A 12,864-nucleotide genomic window follows, 5' to 3' on the forward strand; every position below is an offset into this window, starting at 1 on the left:
GTCGAAATCAAAGATCCCGACGAGCACCTGTTTGGCATCGGGACTATGCTATTAATTTTGAAAGCAGTTTCTTTGTTGCAAATATTGAAGGAGAAATTCCACAAAATATTGAAACTTTAATGAAACGTGATGATTGGCCAAAATGGAAAGCTGCTATCGATGAAGAAATGGCTTCTTTATTGGAAAATCAGACATGGACCTTGGTGAGTGTCATTCCAAAAGGAAGGCGACCTATCAATTCCATGTGGATATTCACAATAAAGGACGATGAGTCTAATAGGTATAAAGCTAGGCTTGTTGCAAAGGGCTGTTCGCAACGCCCAGGATTGGACTATGGCGAAACCTTTGCTCCAGTGGCCAAAATGTGTACAATACGAACAATGCTTTCAATGGCTGTTAGAAATAATTTATTAATTCATCAAATGGACGTTAAGACGGCTTTTCTTAATGGGTCATTAACAGAAGATGTCTTTATGAGATTACCTCCTGATGTGGATGGAAATATAAAGATGTGTAAATTAAACAAGAGTATTTATGGTCTTAAACAATCCAGTAGAACGTGGAATTTGAGGTTCAATGAAATTATTACTCAGTTGGGTTTTACAAGGCTTGAGTCCGATACTTGTCTTTACATTTGTAAAAATCATGGTTTGTTTATCATAATATATGTTGATGACGTACTTATTTTTGGTAAAGATGTAAAGATGATAAAATGGTTAAAACACAATCTTTCCAAACGATTCAAAATGAAGGATTTAGGGGAAGTTCATAACTTTCTTGGCCTAGATATCCGACGTAATTTTGAATCGGGCTGGATGATCTTGTCTCAAGAGAGATATATTTCGAAGATCCTAAATAAATTCGGGATGACTGATTGTAAATCGGTCTCCACTCCAGTGGATCCTAGTATGAAATGGAAGAAAAATATAGGACAACAGACCAGCGCACCTTTCAAGGTCTTGCTAGGTTGTTTACAATATTTAACATTAATGAGTAGACCCGACATTACGTTTGCGATCAGTCTGTTTAGTCGATTTCAGAATAACCCGGATGATTCCCATTGGAATGGACTTAAGCGGATTCTGAGATATTTACAAGGCACTCGTAGTCTATGCTTGATCTATCGAAGGATGAAGGACAAGGAGACACTTTTGGGATACGCTGACGCGGATTTCGCCAATGACGAGGAAGATAGGCGCTCGATATCTGGAAGCGCATTTATGGTATTTGGAAACCTGGTGTCATGGGGAACGAAACGGCAACAACTCGTCTGCTTATCATCGACGGAGGCAGAGCTGGTTTCTCTTTGTGCAGCATCGAAGGAAGGAATTTGGCTGTCGAAAATATTGTGTGAGATTGGAACTTTCGCAGCACCATTCACAATATTTGAGGATAACATACCGTGCATAAAAATTGCAGAAGAGCCCCGTGACCACCAGAGAACTAAGCATATTGACGTGAAGTATATGTTTCTACGTGAACAAATTCAAATGAAGAAGATAATTTTAAAATACGTGCCTTCAGAAAAACAAGTAGCAGATGTATTTACTAAATCACTTACAAAAACAAAGTTTTCAAATATGATTGAAATGTTAGGAATGAAAATTGAGGGGAAGTGTTGAAATTATATGAACAAGGCAATTTCCATTACAGTATTATACATACAGCGTATCGCTATATACACACTCAATCATATGTAGTGAGTAGGGCAGACGAACAATCGCTAGTGCAACAGAGCGCTCAGTAGTCAGGACAGGGAGAAGAAACCAATATTGTTATCAACAACTATTCTGAGTTAATACAAAGTGTTTTAACAGTGATCTAGTGTCTATTGCGTGAACATAATATCACACGGTTGCGGGAGAGTATTTAGAGTGAGTTTTCACTAGAATACGTTTCCCTTCGCTTCGTTGCTCATCTTCACTTTGGTGTTCTGGTAAGTTGGTCGTAGAGGTCTGAGAGGGAATTCTTCTAGACTGTTCGACATTCTCCTACCATTCTACTCTCAACATTCTGCACCCCCGGAGTGATGCTGAACGATCTGCAGGTGCTACAACAGCAGAAATAAAACTTCCAACCCCCGGAGGGATTTAGAACCTCTACTCAAACAGTGAGCGGATATATCAACACCCCCGAGGGGATATTGAGATAACAGAACGACAACACCCCCGAAGAGATATTGTCATTCAAATACGGCTAAAAAAGAAAACTATAGCTCTTTACCACACTGGGTTTAAACAATTTTCGCCAGAAATACCAAAGATCGGTCGTCGATACTGCAAAAATACCGCTGTATCTCCGCTGTAATCGACTTGGCCCTTCAGAAATTCCAAGCAAGCTAGAGCGGTTGCATCAACACCCCCGAAGGGATATTGAGGCAACAGAACGACAACACCCCCGAAGGGATATTGTCATTCAAATTCGACTTAAATCGATTTAGGTTTATAAACCTTCGCCGTGACTTTTTGGAAGCCATAGTTCAGTTTATAACCATGCTTTGCTAGAAAGTCCAGAGATTGATCGTCGATACTGCAAAAAATACTGCTGTATTTTCTCTGTAACCGACTTGGTTCTCAGAATTTCCCAGCAAGCTGCCCGCGAACCAGTATTTTGAAAATCTAGCCTCATCAAAACGTCAGAACTCCGCAAAGATTCCTTGGAATTCCAAGGAATGTAAAGGAATATCTTATTCTGATGAAGGCTATATGGTTCGACAATAAAACGGAAGTCTCCTGCTTTCCCACTTATCATCTCCAATTTCTGTTTCAGCCAGATACAGCTTTGTTCGTTATCCGGAGAGAACCAAACAATGCCATACCTTAAGCCAAATCCACTGAAGCTGGGGATGAAGGAGTCAGGTGGGGTTGAAAAGAGACACCCATGAAGATCTTTTAACAGATCGTCCTTCAGTGCAACCGTAAAGTGACCTTTCTCCAACCTTGCTTGTACTCGATGGTTATTGAGACACAAAGGCTCTATACCATGAGTCGAAGCATTGTTTGGAGAAGCACCACTGCGGTTGCGCTTTTTTCTTTGATTTTTATCAAAATTTTTACCCATGTTTATGGGTTTAGAAAGAGTCTGCTTCTCACTACTATCAGTGTTTACACCTGATGTTGCAGGAAGAGATTCAAGTTTCGATTCCATTTTACCAAAAAAAAGATTATCGAAAAGTTGAAAAAAAAAGTGGAGGTGACCTGCACGCAGCAACGGTTGGATCCAAAAGAGTGGGAATTTGCACTGTGGAAAGTTCCGCACAATAAAATTCAGTTTTGCACTACCACTTATTCAAAACTGAAATTCAACACATTAGAACCGCAAGAATATGCTACGTCTAGTAGAAGTACACTGGCAGCTAGGAAGATCGAGAACAAACACCAACCACAATAGATTAGTGTGCCTACGATTTCAGTCTACCAAGCACATACAGAAAGTATCTAGATCTGAAATTTGTAGTACACTGTCGCTCAAAATTTCCGAAACAGCCCTGTAAAAGCTGCATGAACAAGGGAACACGGAAGTATATACGGAGAGAGCACGACGGACATTAAACATTTGAGTGACTGAAAGTGTCGCCAAGTGATTACTTCTCAATGACACACAAACTAACTACCGTCGTGTGTCTCCGAAGATGCCCGGGAACCCGAGCCAATCCAACTATTTCATACCTGTTCCAAAACATCTGAACGGCAGCGCACCACTGTTGAGATTTATTCTCAATCTGTGCTTGTTTTCGTAACCCTCCAAAGCACAACACCGTCGCAAAAACAACACAGCGAAGGAATCCCCCAGTAAAAGCATTTACTGCTTTTATTTTTGAGCGCATCTCACCATACTGCTCCAAAGACAGTGCTGCGTATCTGAGGATCCAGAAACAAAATAAGCCTCACTCTTGGCCGCACCCATACTTGAGACAATATTCGCTCAACAGTACACAGTATAACACTGTTGAAGGATACCTACAAATTTAAATAGCAGTGATTATGGCCAGGCAATAGACGGCCAATCTCTGCGTAAACAATAAGTAATCCAAATGCGCATATGGTAACATGCGATACACTGATTGTCTGAAAAACTTACCAGCGGACTCAGATTTTACAAACCTGATTACGAGCCATTGCTGCTCATAAAAAGGAAGGCCAGAGATTGGTTTAAAACCAACTGCTCTGGACAACTTATCAACGTGATACTGTAACCATCACGATATAGTACCGCATACAAAGAGAAGTGCGGAACGGCACAGGAATTAAGTTTGATCGCAGAAACCGACTGCGAAAACAAACACACTAGACACTACCACTGTGTGGTGATTCATATACATAACACCATGCTATTATCACCGCGACGTACAGTGATGCAATCTCATTTTCCTACACTGCCATGTGGAATGCTATACGCAGTAGAGGTGTACGAATATGAAATTGTTTCACTGTATCTTATTTTCGCACACAGCACAGCGGGTATACTGATATAACCCGACAAATTGCACAGCAGCCATTACGAGGCCGAAAAAACTGGTAGATAAACCACTAAATTAGGTGCTTTTTGCCCATTTACGGCATCACTAGCACAACTAGAATGGAATTACATTCCAACAAATAGCGAAAAACACTTCACTGAATTTTCACCCGCAATGTTTACACCGTAAAAACCGCCTTTTCGGTGACCGTTCGCGAGAAAACGTCCACTACCCAGACACTCGCGCACTACGTTCTTCTACTTCTGTCACCTTTGTTATGGAACTTAGTAGCTGACGGCTTGTTGAAGAAACTCAATGAGCTTGGATTTCCAACCTACGGGTTTGCTGACGATTACCAAATACTAATTACTGGATTTTGCATCGGAACAATCTTTGACTTAATGCAACAGGCATTAAGAGCTGTCGAACAGTGGTGTCGACAAGTTAAACTATCAGTTAACCCAAGCAAAACTTCAATGGTTCTTTTCACGAAGAAGCGAATAACAACCGGGGTTCGTCCCTTGCAGTTCTTTGATTCTGAGCTGCTGTGTGCAGATCAAGTCAAATACGTTGGAGTCATATTGGATTCCAAACTGAATTGGTCTGCTCACATTGAGTTCAGAGTCAAGAAAGCGTGCATGGCCTTCGGGCAGTGCAGACGAACTTTTGGAAAGACCTGGGGTCTCAAACCTAAATACATCTATTGGATTTACACGACAATTGTACGTCCAATACTGTCATACGGATGCCTTGTGTGGTGGCAGAGGGGAGAGGTGGTGACAGTCCAGTCAAAGCTAAACCATCTGCAAAGAATGGCGCTCATGGCGTTGACTGGTGCTTTCACCACGACTCCGACTGCTGCTCTTGAGGCACTTCTAAACATCAAACCATTACACATACACTTAAAACAAGAAGCACTATCATATGCATACAGACTGCAGGTTACTGGGCTTTGGAACAGTAATAATGTTGATCTTGCTACCAGTCATACACGATTGTGGTCACAAATGGTTACATGGGGTGAAGATATTCTTGCTCCCAGCGATATTACACTCACTTGTAGTTTTCCTTACAGGACATTCCATGTGAAGATTCCCTCTCGAGAGGAGTGGTTGTCTGGCTTTATGGAAGGACAACAACAAACGCAAGTGGTTTGCTACACTGACGGTTCTCTGATGGAGGGACGTGCTGGTGCTGGTGTCTACTGTCGTGAAATGAGATTGGAACAATCTCACTCACTAGGTAGATACTGTACTGTATTCCAAGCAGAAATCTTTGCGATTATGTGCGGGGTGCAATCGGCCCTTCAACTGAGTTTATCCGGCAGAGTTATAAACTTCTGCTCCGATAGTCAGGCTGCAATCAAGGCCCTTAGCTCAGACAAATCCCGGTCCAAACTAGTGATCGCGTGCCGAACCCAAATCGAAGAACTAAGCATTGTCAACACTATCTACCTTGTCTGGGTGCCCGGACATCGCGGTATTACTGGAAATGAATGGGCTGACGAATTGGCCAGGGCAGGTTCAGTGATTGACTTCGTTGGTCCTGAGCCCGCGCTGCCAATTTCGACAAGTTGGATAAGGGAAAAAATACGGTCCTGGGCTTCGTCCGAGCACCGCAATTATTGGAGAAATCTACAAACGTGTCGCCAAACAAAGGCGTTTCTAGAACAACCATGCCCAGTGGTTTCAAAAAATCTCTTACATTTTTCAAAGCTCCACTGCGGCATGCTGACCAGGGCTTTAACCGGCCACTGCAAACTCAATTATCACATGGCAACTATTCAGCGCGCTGAGTCTTTTTCATGTCATCTTTGTGAATCCGACTACGGAACCTCATATCATCTGATATGCAACTGTCCAGCGGTAGCGCAATTGCGATTTCGGGTCTTCAGCCGTCCTTATATAGACGAAACCATGTTTGGTCGACTGAAACTCAGAGACATACTAAAGTTTCTTGTCCAATGAGCTTTAGGCTTATTCGCAGGCAAGTTGAACTACTTGTGAGTTTAACTTACCTGTTGTTTATTTTTGTTTTGTGCTGTTATTTTTCCCACCCTTCCAATTCTACTTCCCCACACCTCCTCGTCCTTTCCTTCCGCTCAGGAAATGATGAAACACACGGCAAGGCACAAATCCCCGACTATGTACGGGGAACGTGCCATTTGAGCCAATATATTCTGATTCCTGATTCCCTGGAATCATCGATTATCGATGAATCGATCATTCAAGAAGATGTTTCCGCAGAAAATTTATCACCATTTTGCACTCCAGAACCAGATCCGGAAATAAACAAAAACATTCCGAATGAGCTTGTGGGTCATCTTCCATTACGAGAAATTTGGACTGCTCTGGGACCATCAGGAACCCAAACTCGCTATTTTAGCCCGCAACAGCTAGACGAACTGCTGAACAAGACAATCACCGGTCAGGAAATAATCAAAAAGGGATCTCTTGGATCCCTCTCGACCGATAGTCAGCGTGAGCTGGTACAACTCACAATAGAGCATCATTGCAACACCGGACTACGCGGAAAAGAAGAAAATTTAGCCGAATACGCGAAATGCATCATAGCGCTATTCAAACACGAAAAAACTGCAAGTATCAACTAATTAGCTCTTGAATTGAGTTATTTTTACAAATTTTGTTATTAATAAGCAATAATATTTCAGTCTATTTTCTACTTCTGCCGCAGTCAGACGTACAATCGAGCCAAGTGAACAACAGGCCTCTCGATCTAGTGTGCATTGTCTCGAGAACAAAGGAAATATCGGATTATTCTTGTCATCATGAGTAAAGTTGACGAAAAAGCTCTACTCCGACCCAACGCTGCGGTCGTTGACTTTAAATTTTGTTTAAAACGACCGAGTTTTAGTGAAGTGGAATACCTTCTGAAGGTAAAAATGCAACTTAGGCTTGCGGAAGTCTTGTACCTTCAGTACCATCATCTTCGCAATGTAGTGTTAATATCATTCAACACGTTAGCACAAGCCGAGCGTTTCGTTTTGAAGAACAATTTAAAACACGTGGTTGAAAGTGACAACGTTGGAATTAAGATTCCCGTATACATTGAGAATGATTATATAGATGTAAGGTTATATGACCTATCACCTCGTACCCCTCCTGAGCCAATTGCAAAATGCATGTCGCAATACGGAGAAGTAGAATCCGTTACACCTGATACTTGGAGAAACTTCTTCCCGGGTACACCTAACGGCGTTTTTGTAGTGAGGATGCGGGTTGAAAGGCCTATACCCTCCTACTTGGAAATAAAACTCAATACTCACGGAACTACAATTATGCAAACTACACTATGCACCCATGAGGGGCAAACTCCTACGTGCAAGTATTGTAATCAGACAGCTCATCATGGACAACCTTGCGCGGAAGATGCAGAGGAAAATGCATCTCAACCGATTGCCAACTCATCTACGGCAAACCAACCTAAAACAGAATTTTCAATACCAATGCCTGAACCACAAACGGTGGCCAAATTTGTGGCAGCTGTTCAGAGCATAATGACAACCGCAAAAGAATCATCCAGCACCCCAAAAGCAACTGTAAGCAACATCAGCAACGAATGCAGTAACAATGACGACGGATTTACACTGATCAACAATAAGTGCAAGAAGCAAGGGAGAACATCTGATCCCGGACACCAAGCCAGCTTCGACCGGGACGTGAAAAACAAGAGAGAATTAAATGACCCCCCTGACGCTGTTTGTCAACAGACCTCGCGAAAAAAGGTCTCCGCTCGCAATAAAAAGTTGCGCGCACGAGATCCAATTAATTAATTCTTGTTCGTATTTTTTATTTTTACATGTATTGTAAATGTATAAAAGATCCACGGCTCCGTTAAGCTACCGCTATGAGCCGTGTCAAATAAACGAATTAAAAAAAAAAAAAAAGCAATAATATTTTTCAGGAAACATACTTTATCCCACGTGCAGGCAGGAGAAAAAACCCAGGAGGTAAACTGTATAATAAACTTGTCAACACAAGGCAAAAAATAGCTAAAAGGAAATAACGCGAAGAAGTTCGTAATGCCAGCAAGAAAACTACCATGGCTCCAGAACAATCTGACGAGTTCGCTTTCAAACATATTGAGTGGTAAGAGCGTAATAAACTACCATGGACAACTGCGTTGGATAAATAGGAACAATCGTACTCGTTGAGGAAAAGGCAGCTAGGAGACAAAACGTTCGTGGATGAATCGTATAACCGATACGTAGTGTATCAGGATCCACATGGGTATCAAGTGGTGAGTTGAGAATTTGTAAACCAATTTAGAATGGAAATTCAGGACGAATTGGTACTTGCCAAGAACGGATGTTTACATTTAATATCAAACTTTTTCATTCATATATTGGTATGCTCTATGCCTTTAAAATGACGGTTTGTTCGGAATTTTCCCTCAAATTGTATTTTGAGGGAAATTTGGGTTATTGACCTTGTTCAAAAAACGCGCGAGATTTTTTTGTTAGACAAAAGGCATACGACCTGTTGAAAAGTACTCCATAATTAGTGTTTTCAATGAAGTCTAACCAAACATGTCAAATGGTCCTAAGTGCAAATGAAAGTTTACGTTCTCTTTCGCTAACAACTTAGCCGTTTATACGTTTGTTCCTTAATTCTTAGCGTAATATGCTAGTCGAAATCAGAGTTTCGGTATATTCTGAAACAATATTGAAAGGTTTTATGATGAAACCATATAAAACGAAAGAGAAAGTAAACAGAGGGGCTCTCATTTGCACTTAGGACCATTTGACATGTTTGTCTACAGTCTTCAGTCTAGTCTTTGATCTCGCACAGACCAGAAGCTAAATACACACCGCTCGTTCACAGCAAAGCAAACGAACGAATTTTTACCCGCGTCGCTTCGTTTCTTCTTTACACCAGTAACAGAAAAAAGCCTCGTTGCCCCACGGTGAGCAAAATGAGCGAACAAAAAAGCAAAGTGCGCCCACTAAGGGAAAACACTGTCGTGATTGACTTTACGCAAACTCGACAAAGACCTACAGTGCGTGAGGTGAAACAGTTAATAAAAGTGAATATGAATCTTGATCTTGCGGCAGTTACACACCTCCAGCTGCATCATACAAAAACCTATTTTAATCCACCTAGCGGTGCAATTGTGCCTTTCTCAATCATTAATCACGAGAGTGTGTGCGTTGTTTATATTCATTAAAAGCTTTTAAATGCATATATTACATTTTATTATTGTACATCACATGACAACTATATACAGGAAAATAAATCATTATTCGAGTTCTAAAATTTTGAAAAAGAAAAAACAGCCACGGTAATATTGAACTGAAAAAAGGTGCGAAATCGGCAAAGTCCCAAAAAGTCGATTTCTAAAAAAAAAAATTTCGTGATAACATAAAATCTCGACGTTTCATGCATTTTAAAGATGTTTGGCATCAAAAATACGAATTCGATTTCTGAAATTTCATGGGGTCCCTCCTTTGAAAAAAATTTTGAGTTCCGGCTTATATGGGAATTTCATGTGTGACCGGACCGTTCAGTCTATATTTCCGGAACCATACAAGCGGTCCGTGCGAAATGTTACAGACATCTGTGGGGATAATATAGCTATCATTTGGGACTAAGTTTGTGAAAATCGGCCCAACCATTTCCGAGAAACTGATATGAGTTTGCTAGTTATGAAAGATGGCCGCTTTTCCCGGGCACTTCCGGAACCGTCTATGGTGGTCAATGTAGTCAACGAAAGTTTGTTTGGCCGTCGGTGACCTAGAACTGCAAAGTTAAGTTATTTGAGAGACATTTTAGCGAAATTTTTACCTTTTTTGCTTCCATCGGGGTATCGGTTTGAATCACAATTTGCTATGTGATCGCACGCCACAACCCGTAACTCCGGAACCGGAAGTCGGTTGGGGATAAAATTTAATAGCCATTTACGGGGACGCAATACCTTTCATTTGAGGTCAAGTTTAGTCGAATCGGTCTAGCCATCTCCGAGAAACCGATGTGACCGTTACTCTGAATTTGGATACTTCCGCCGGGGCTTCCGGAACCGATGATGGTGGCCAATGTGACCAAAGAGACTTTGAATGGCTGTTAATGACCTAGTACTACAAATCGAAGCAGTTGTGGTCACATTTTGGAAAAATTTTCACCATTATACATTCATTGCAGAATTTCTTAAAATCGACATTTTCTGCGTGATCGTACTCATCACCCTGTAATTCCGGAACCGGAAGTCGGATCCATTAGAAATTCAATAGCAGCCTATGGGAACGTTGCACCTTTCATTTGGGACTAAGTTTGTAAAAATCGGTTCATCCATCTCTGAGAAAAGTGAGTGAGATTGTGTTCGCGTACACACACACAGACGCACATACACACACACATACATACATACACACACATACATACATACACACACAGACATTTGCCGAACTCGACGAACTGAATCGAATGGTATATGTCACTCGGCCCTCCGGGCCTCCGTTAAAAAGTCGGTTTTCAGAGCAATTGCAATACCTTTCTATTGAGAAAGGCAAAAAGGTGCGAAATCGGCAAAGTCCCAAAAAGTCGATTTTTATAAAAAAAATTTTTTTCGAGATAACATAAAATCTCGACGTTTCATGCATTTTAAAGATGTTTGGCATCAAAAATACGAATTCGATTTTTGAAATTTCATGGGGTCCCCCCTTTGAAAAAAAATTAGAGTTCCGGCTTATATGGGAATTTCATGTGTGACCGGACCGTTCAGTCTATATTTCCGGAACCATACAAGCGATCCGTGCGAAATTTTACAGACATCTGTGGGGATAATAGAGCTATCATTTGGGACTAAGTTTGTGAAAATCGGCCCAACCATTTCCGAGAAACTGATATGAATTTGCTAGTTATGAAAGATGACCGCTTTTCCCGGGCACTTCCGGAACCGTCTATGGTGGTCAATGTAGTCAACGAAAGTTTGTTTGGCCGTCGGTGACCTAGAACTGCAAAGTTAAGTTATTTGAGAGACATTTTAGCGAAATTTTTACCTTTTTTGCTTCCATCGGGGTATCGGCTTGAATCACAATTTGCTATGTGATCGCACGCCACAACCCGTAACTCCGGAACCGGAAGTCGGTTGGGGATAAAATTTAATAGCCATTTACGGGGACGCAATATCTTTCATTTGAGACTAAGTTTGGTTGATTCGGTCTAGCCACCTCCGAGAAACCGATGTGACTGTTAGTCAGAATTTGGATACTTCCGCCGGGGCTTCCGGAACCGATGATGGTGGCCAATGTGACCAAAGAGACTTTGAATGGCTGTTAATGACCTAGTACTACAAATCGAAGCAATTGTGGTCACATTTTGGAAAAATTTTCACCATTATACATTCATTGCAGAATTTCTTAAAATCGACGTTTTCTGCGTGATCGTACTCATCACCCTGTAATTCCGGAGCCGGAAGTCGGATCCATTAGAAATTCAATAGCAGCCTATGAGAACGTTGCACCTTTCATTTGGGACTAAGTTTGTAAAAATCGGTTCATCCATCTCTGAGAAAAGTGAGTGAGATTGTGTTCGCGTACACACACACAGACGCACATACACACACACATACATACACACACACATACATACACACACACAGACATTTGCCGAACTCGACGAACTGAATCGAATGGTATATGTCACTCGGCCCTCCGGGCCTCCGTTAAAAAGTCGGTTTTCAGAGCAATTGCAATACCTTTCTATTGAGAAAGGCAAAAACGTGATACTAATAACGTTCCAGACGCTATCCGATGCAGAATTCTTTAGTGTGATGAATAATATGCAACACGAAATCGAATACGACAACATTAAAACCAAGATCCCCGTCTATATAGACCGAGATTTTACTGAAGTTTTATTACATGATTTGGCACCGCGCACCAGCTCCGAGTACATTAAAAAATACATGTCCCAATACGGAGAAGTGGAATCCGTCGAGAATGACACCTGGAGAAACTTTTTCCTCGGTATTCTCAACGGGGTTCGTATCGTCAGAATGCAGCTGCACAAACCTATACCATCTTACTTGACCTTCGAATGCAAATCTTCTCAAGGGATTACCTACATTCAAAAAACCCTTTGCACATACCCTGGGCAGACGCCCACGTGCCAGTTCTGCAACCAAACGGCACACTACGGTAAACCATGCGCTAAAACTGCTGCGGAAAATGGATCTACTACAACACGCACTGATAAACAGCCTTCCACCGCTAAACCACAGTCAACCGGCCAAAAGATAATCTCCGATAGCCCAAAGCAAACATCCAGTACACCGCCCGCAGGAATGACCAAAAAAGAAGACGGATACACCAAGGTCACTAGTAAACACAAAAAGCATCAAATATCAGCCAACAGTGAGCAATCAACCAACTCTAGCGATAGTGATAT

The sequence above is a fragment of the Topomyia yanbarensis genome, chromosome 3, assembly GCF_030247195.1.
Source record: "Topomyia yanbarensis strain Yona2022 chromosome 3, ASM3024719v1, whole genome shotgun sequence".
Taxonomy (NCBI): Eukaryota; Metazoa; Arthropoda; class Insecta; order Diptera; family Culicidae; genus Topomyia; species Topomyia yanbarensis.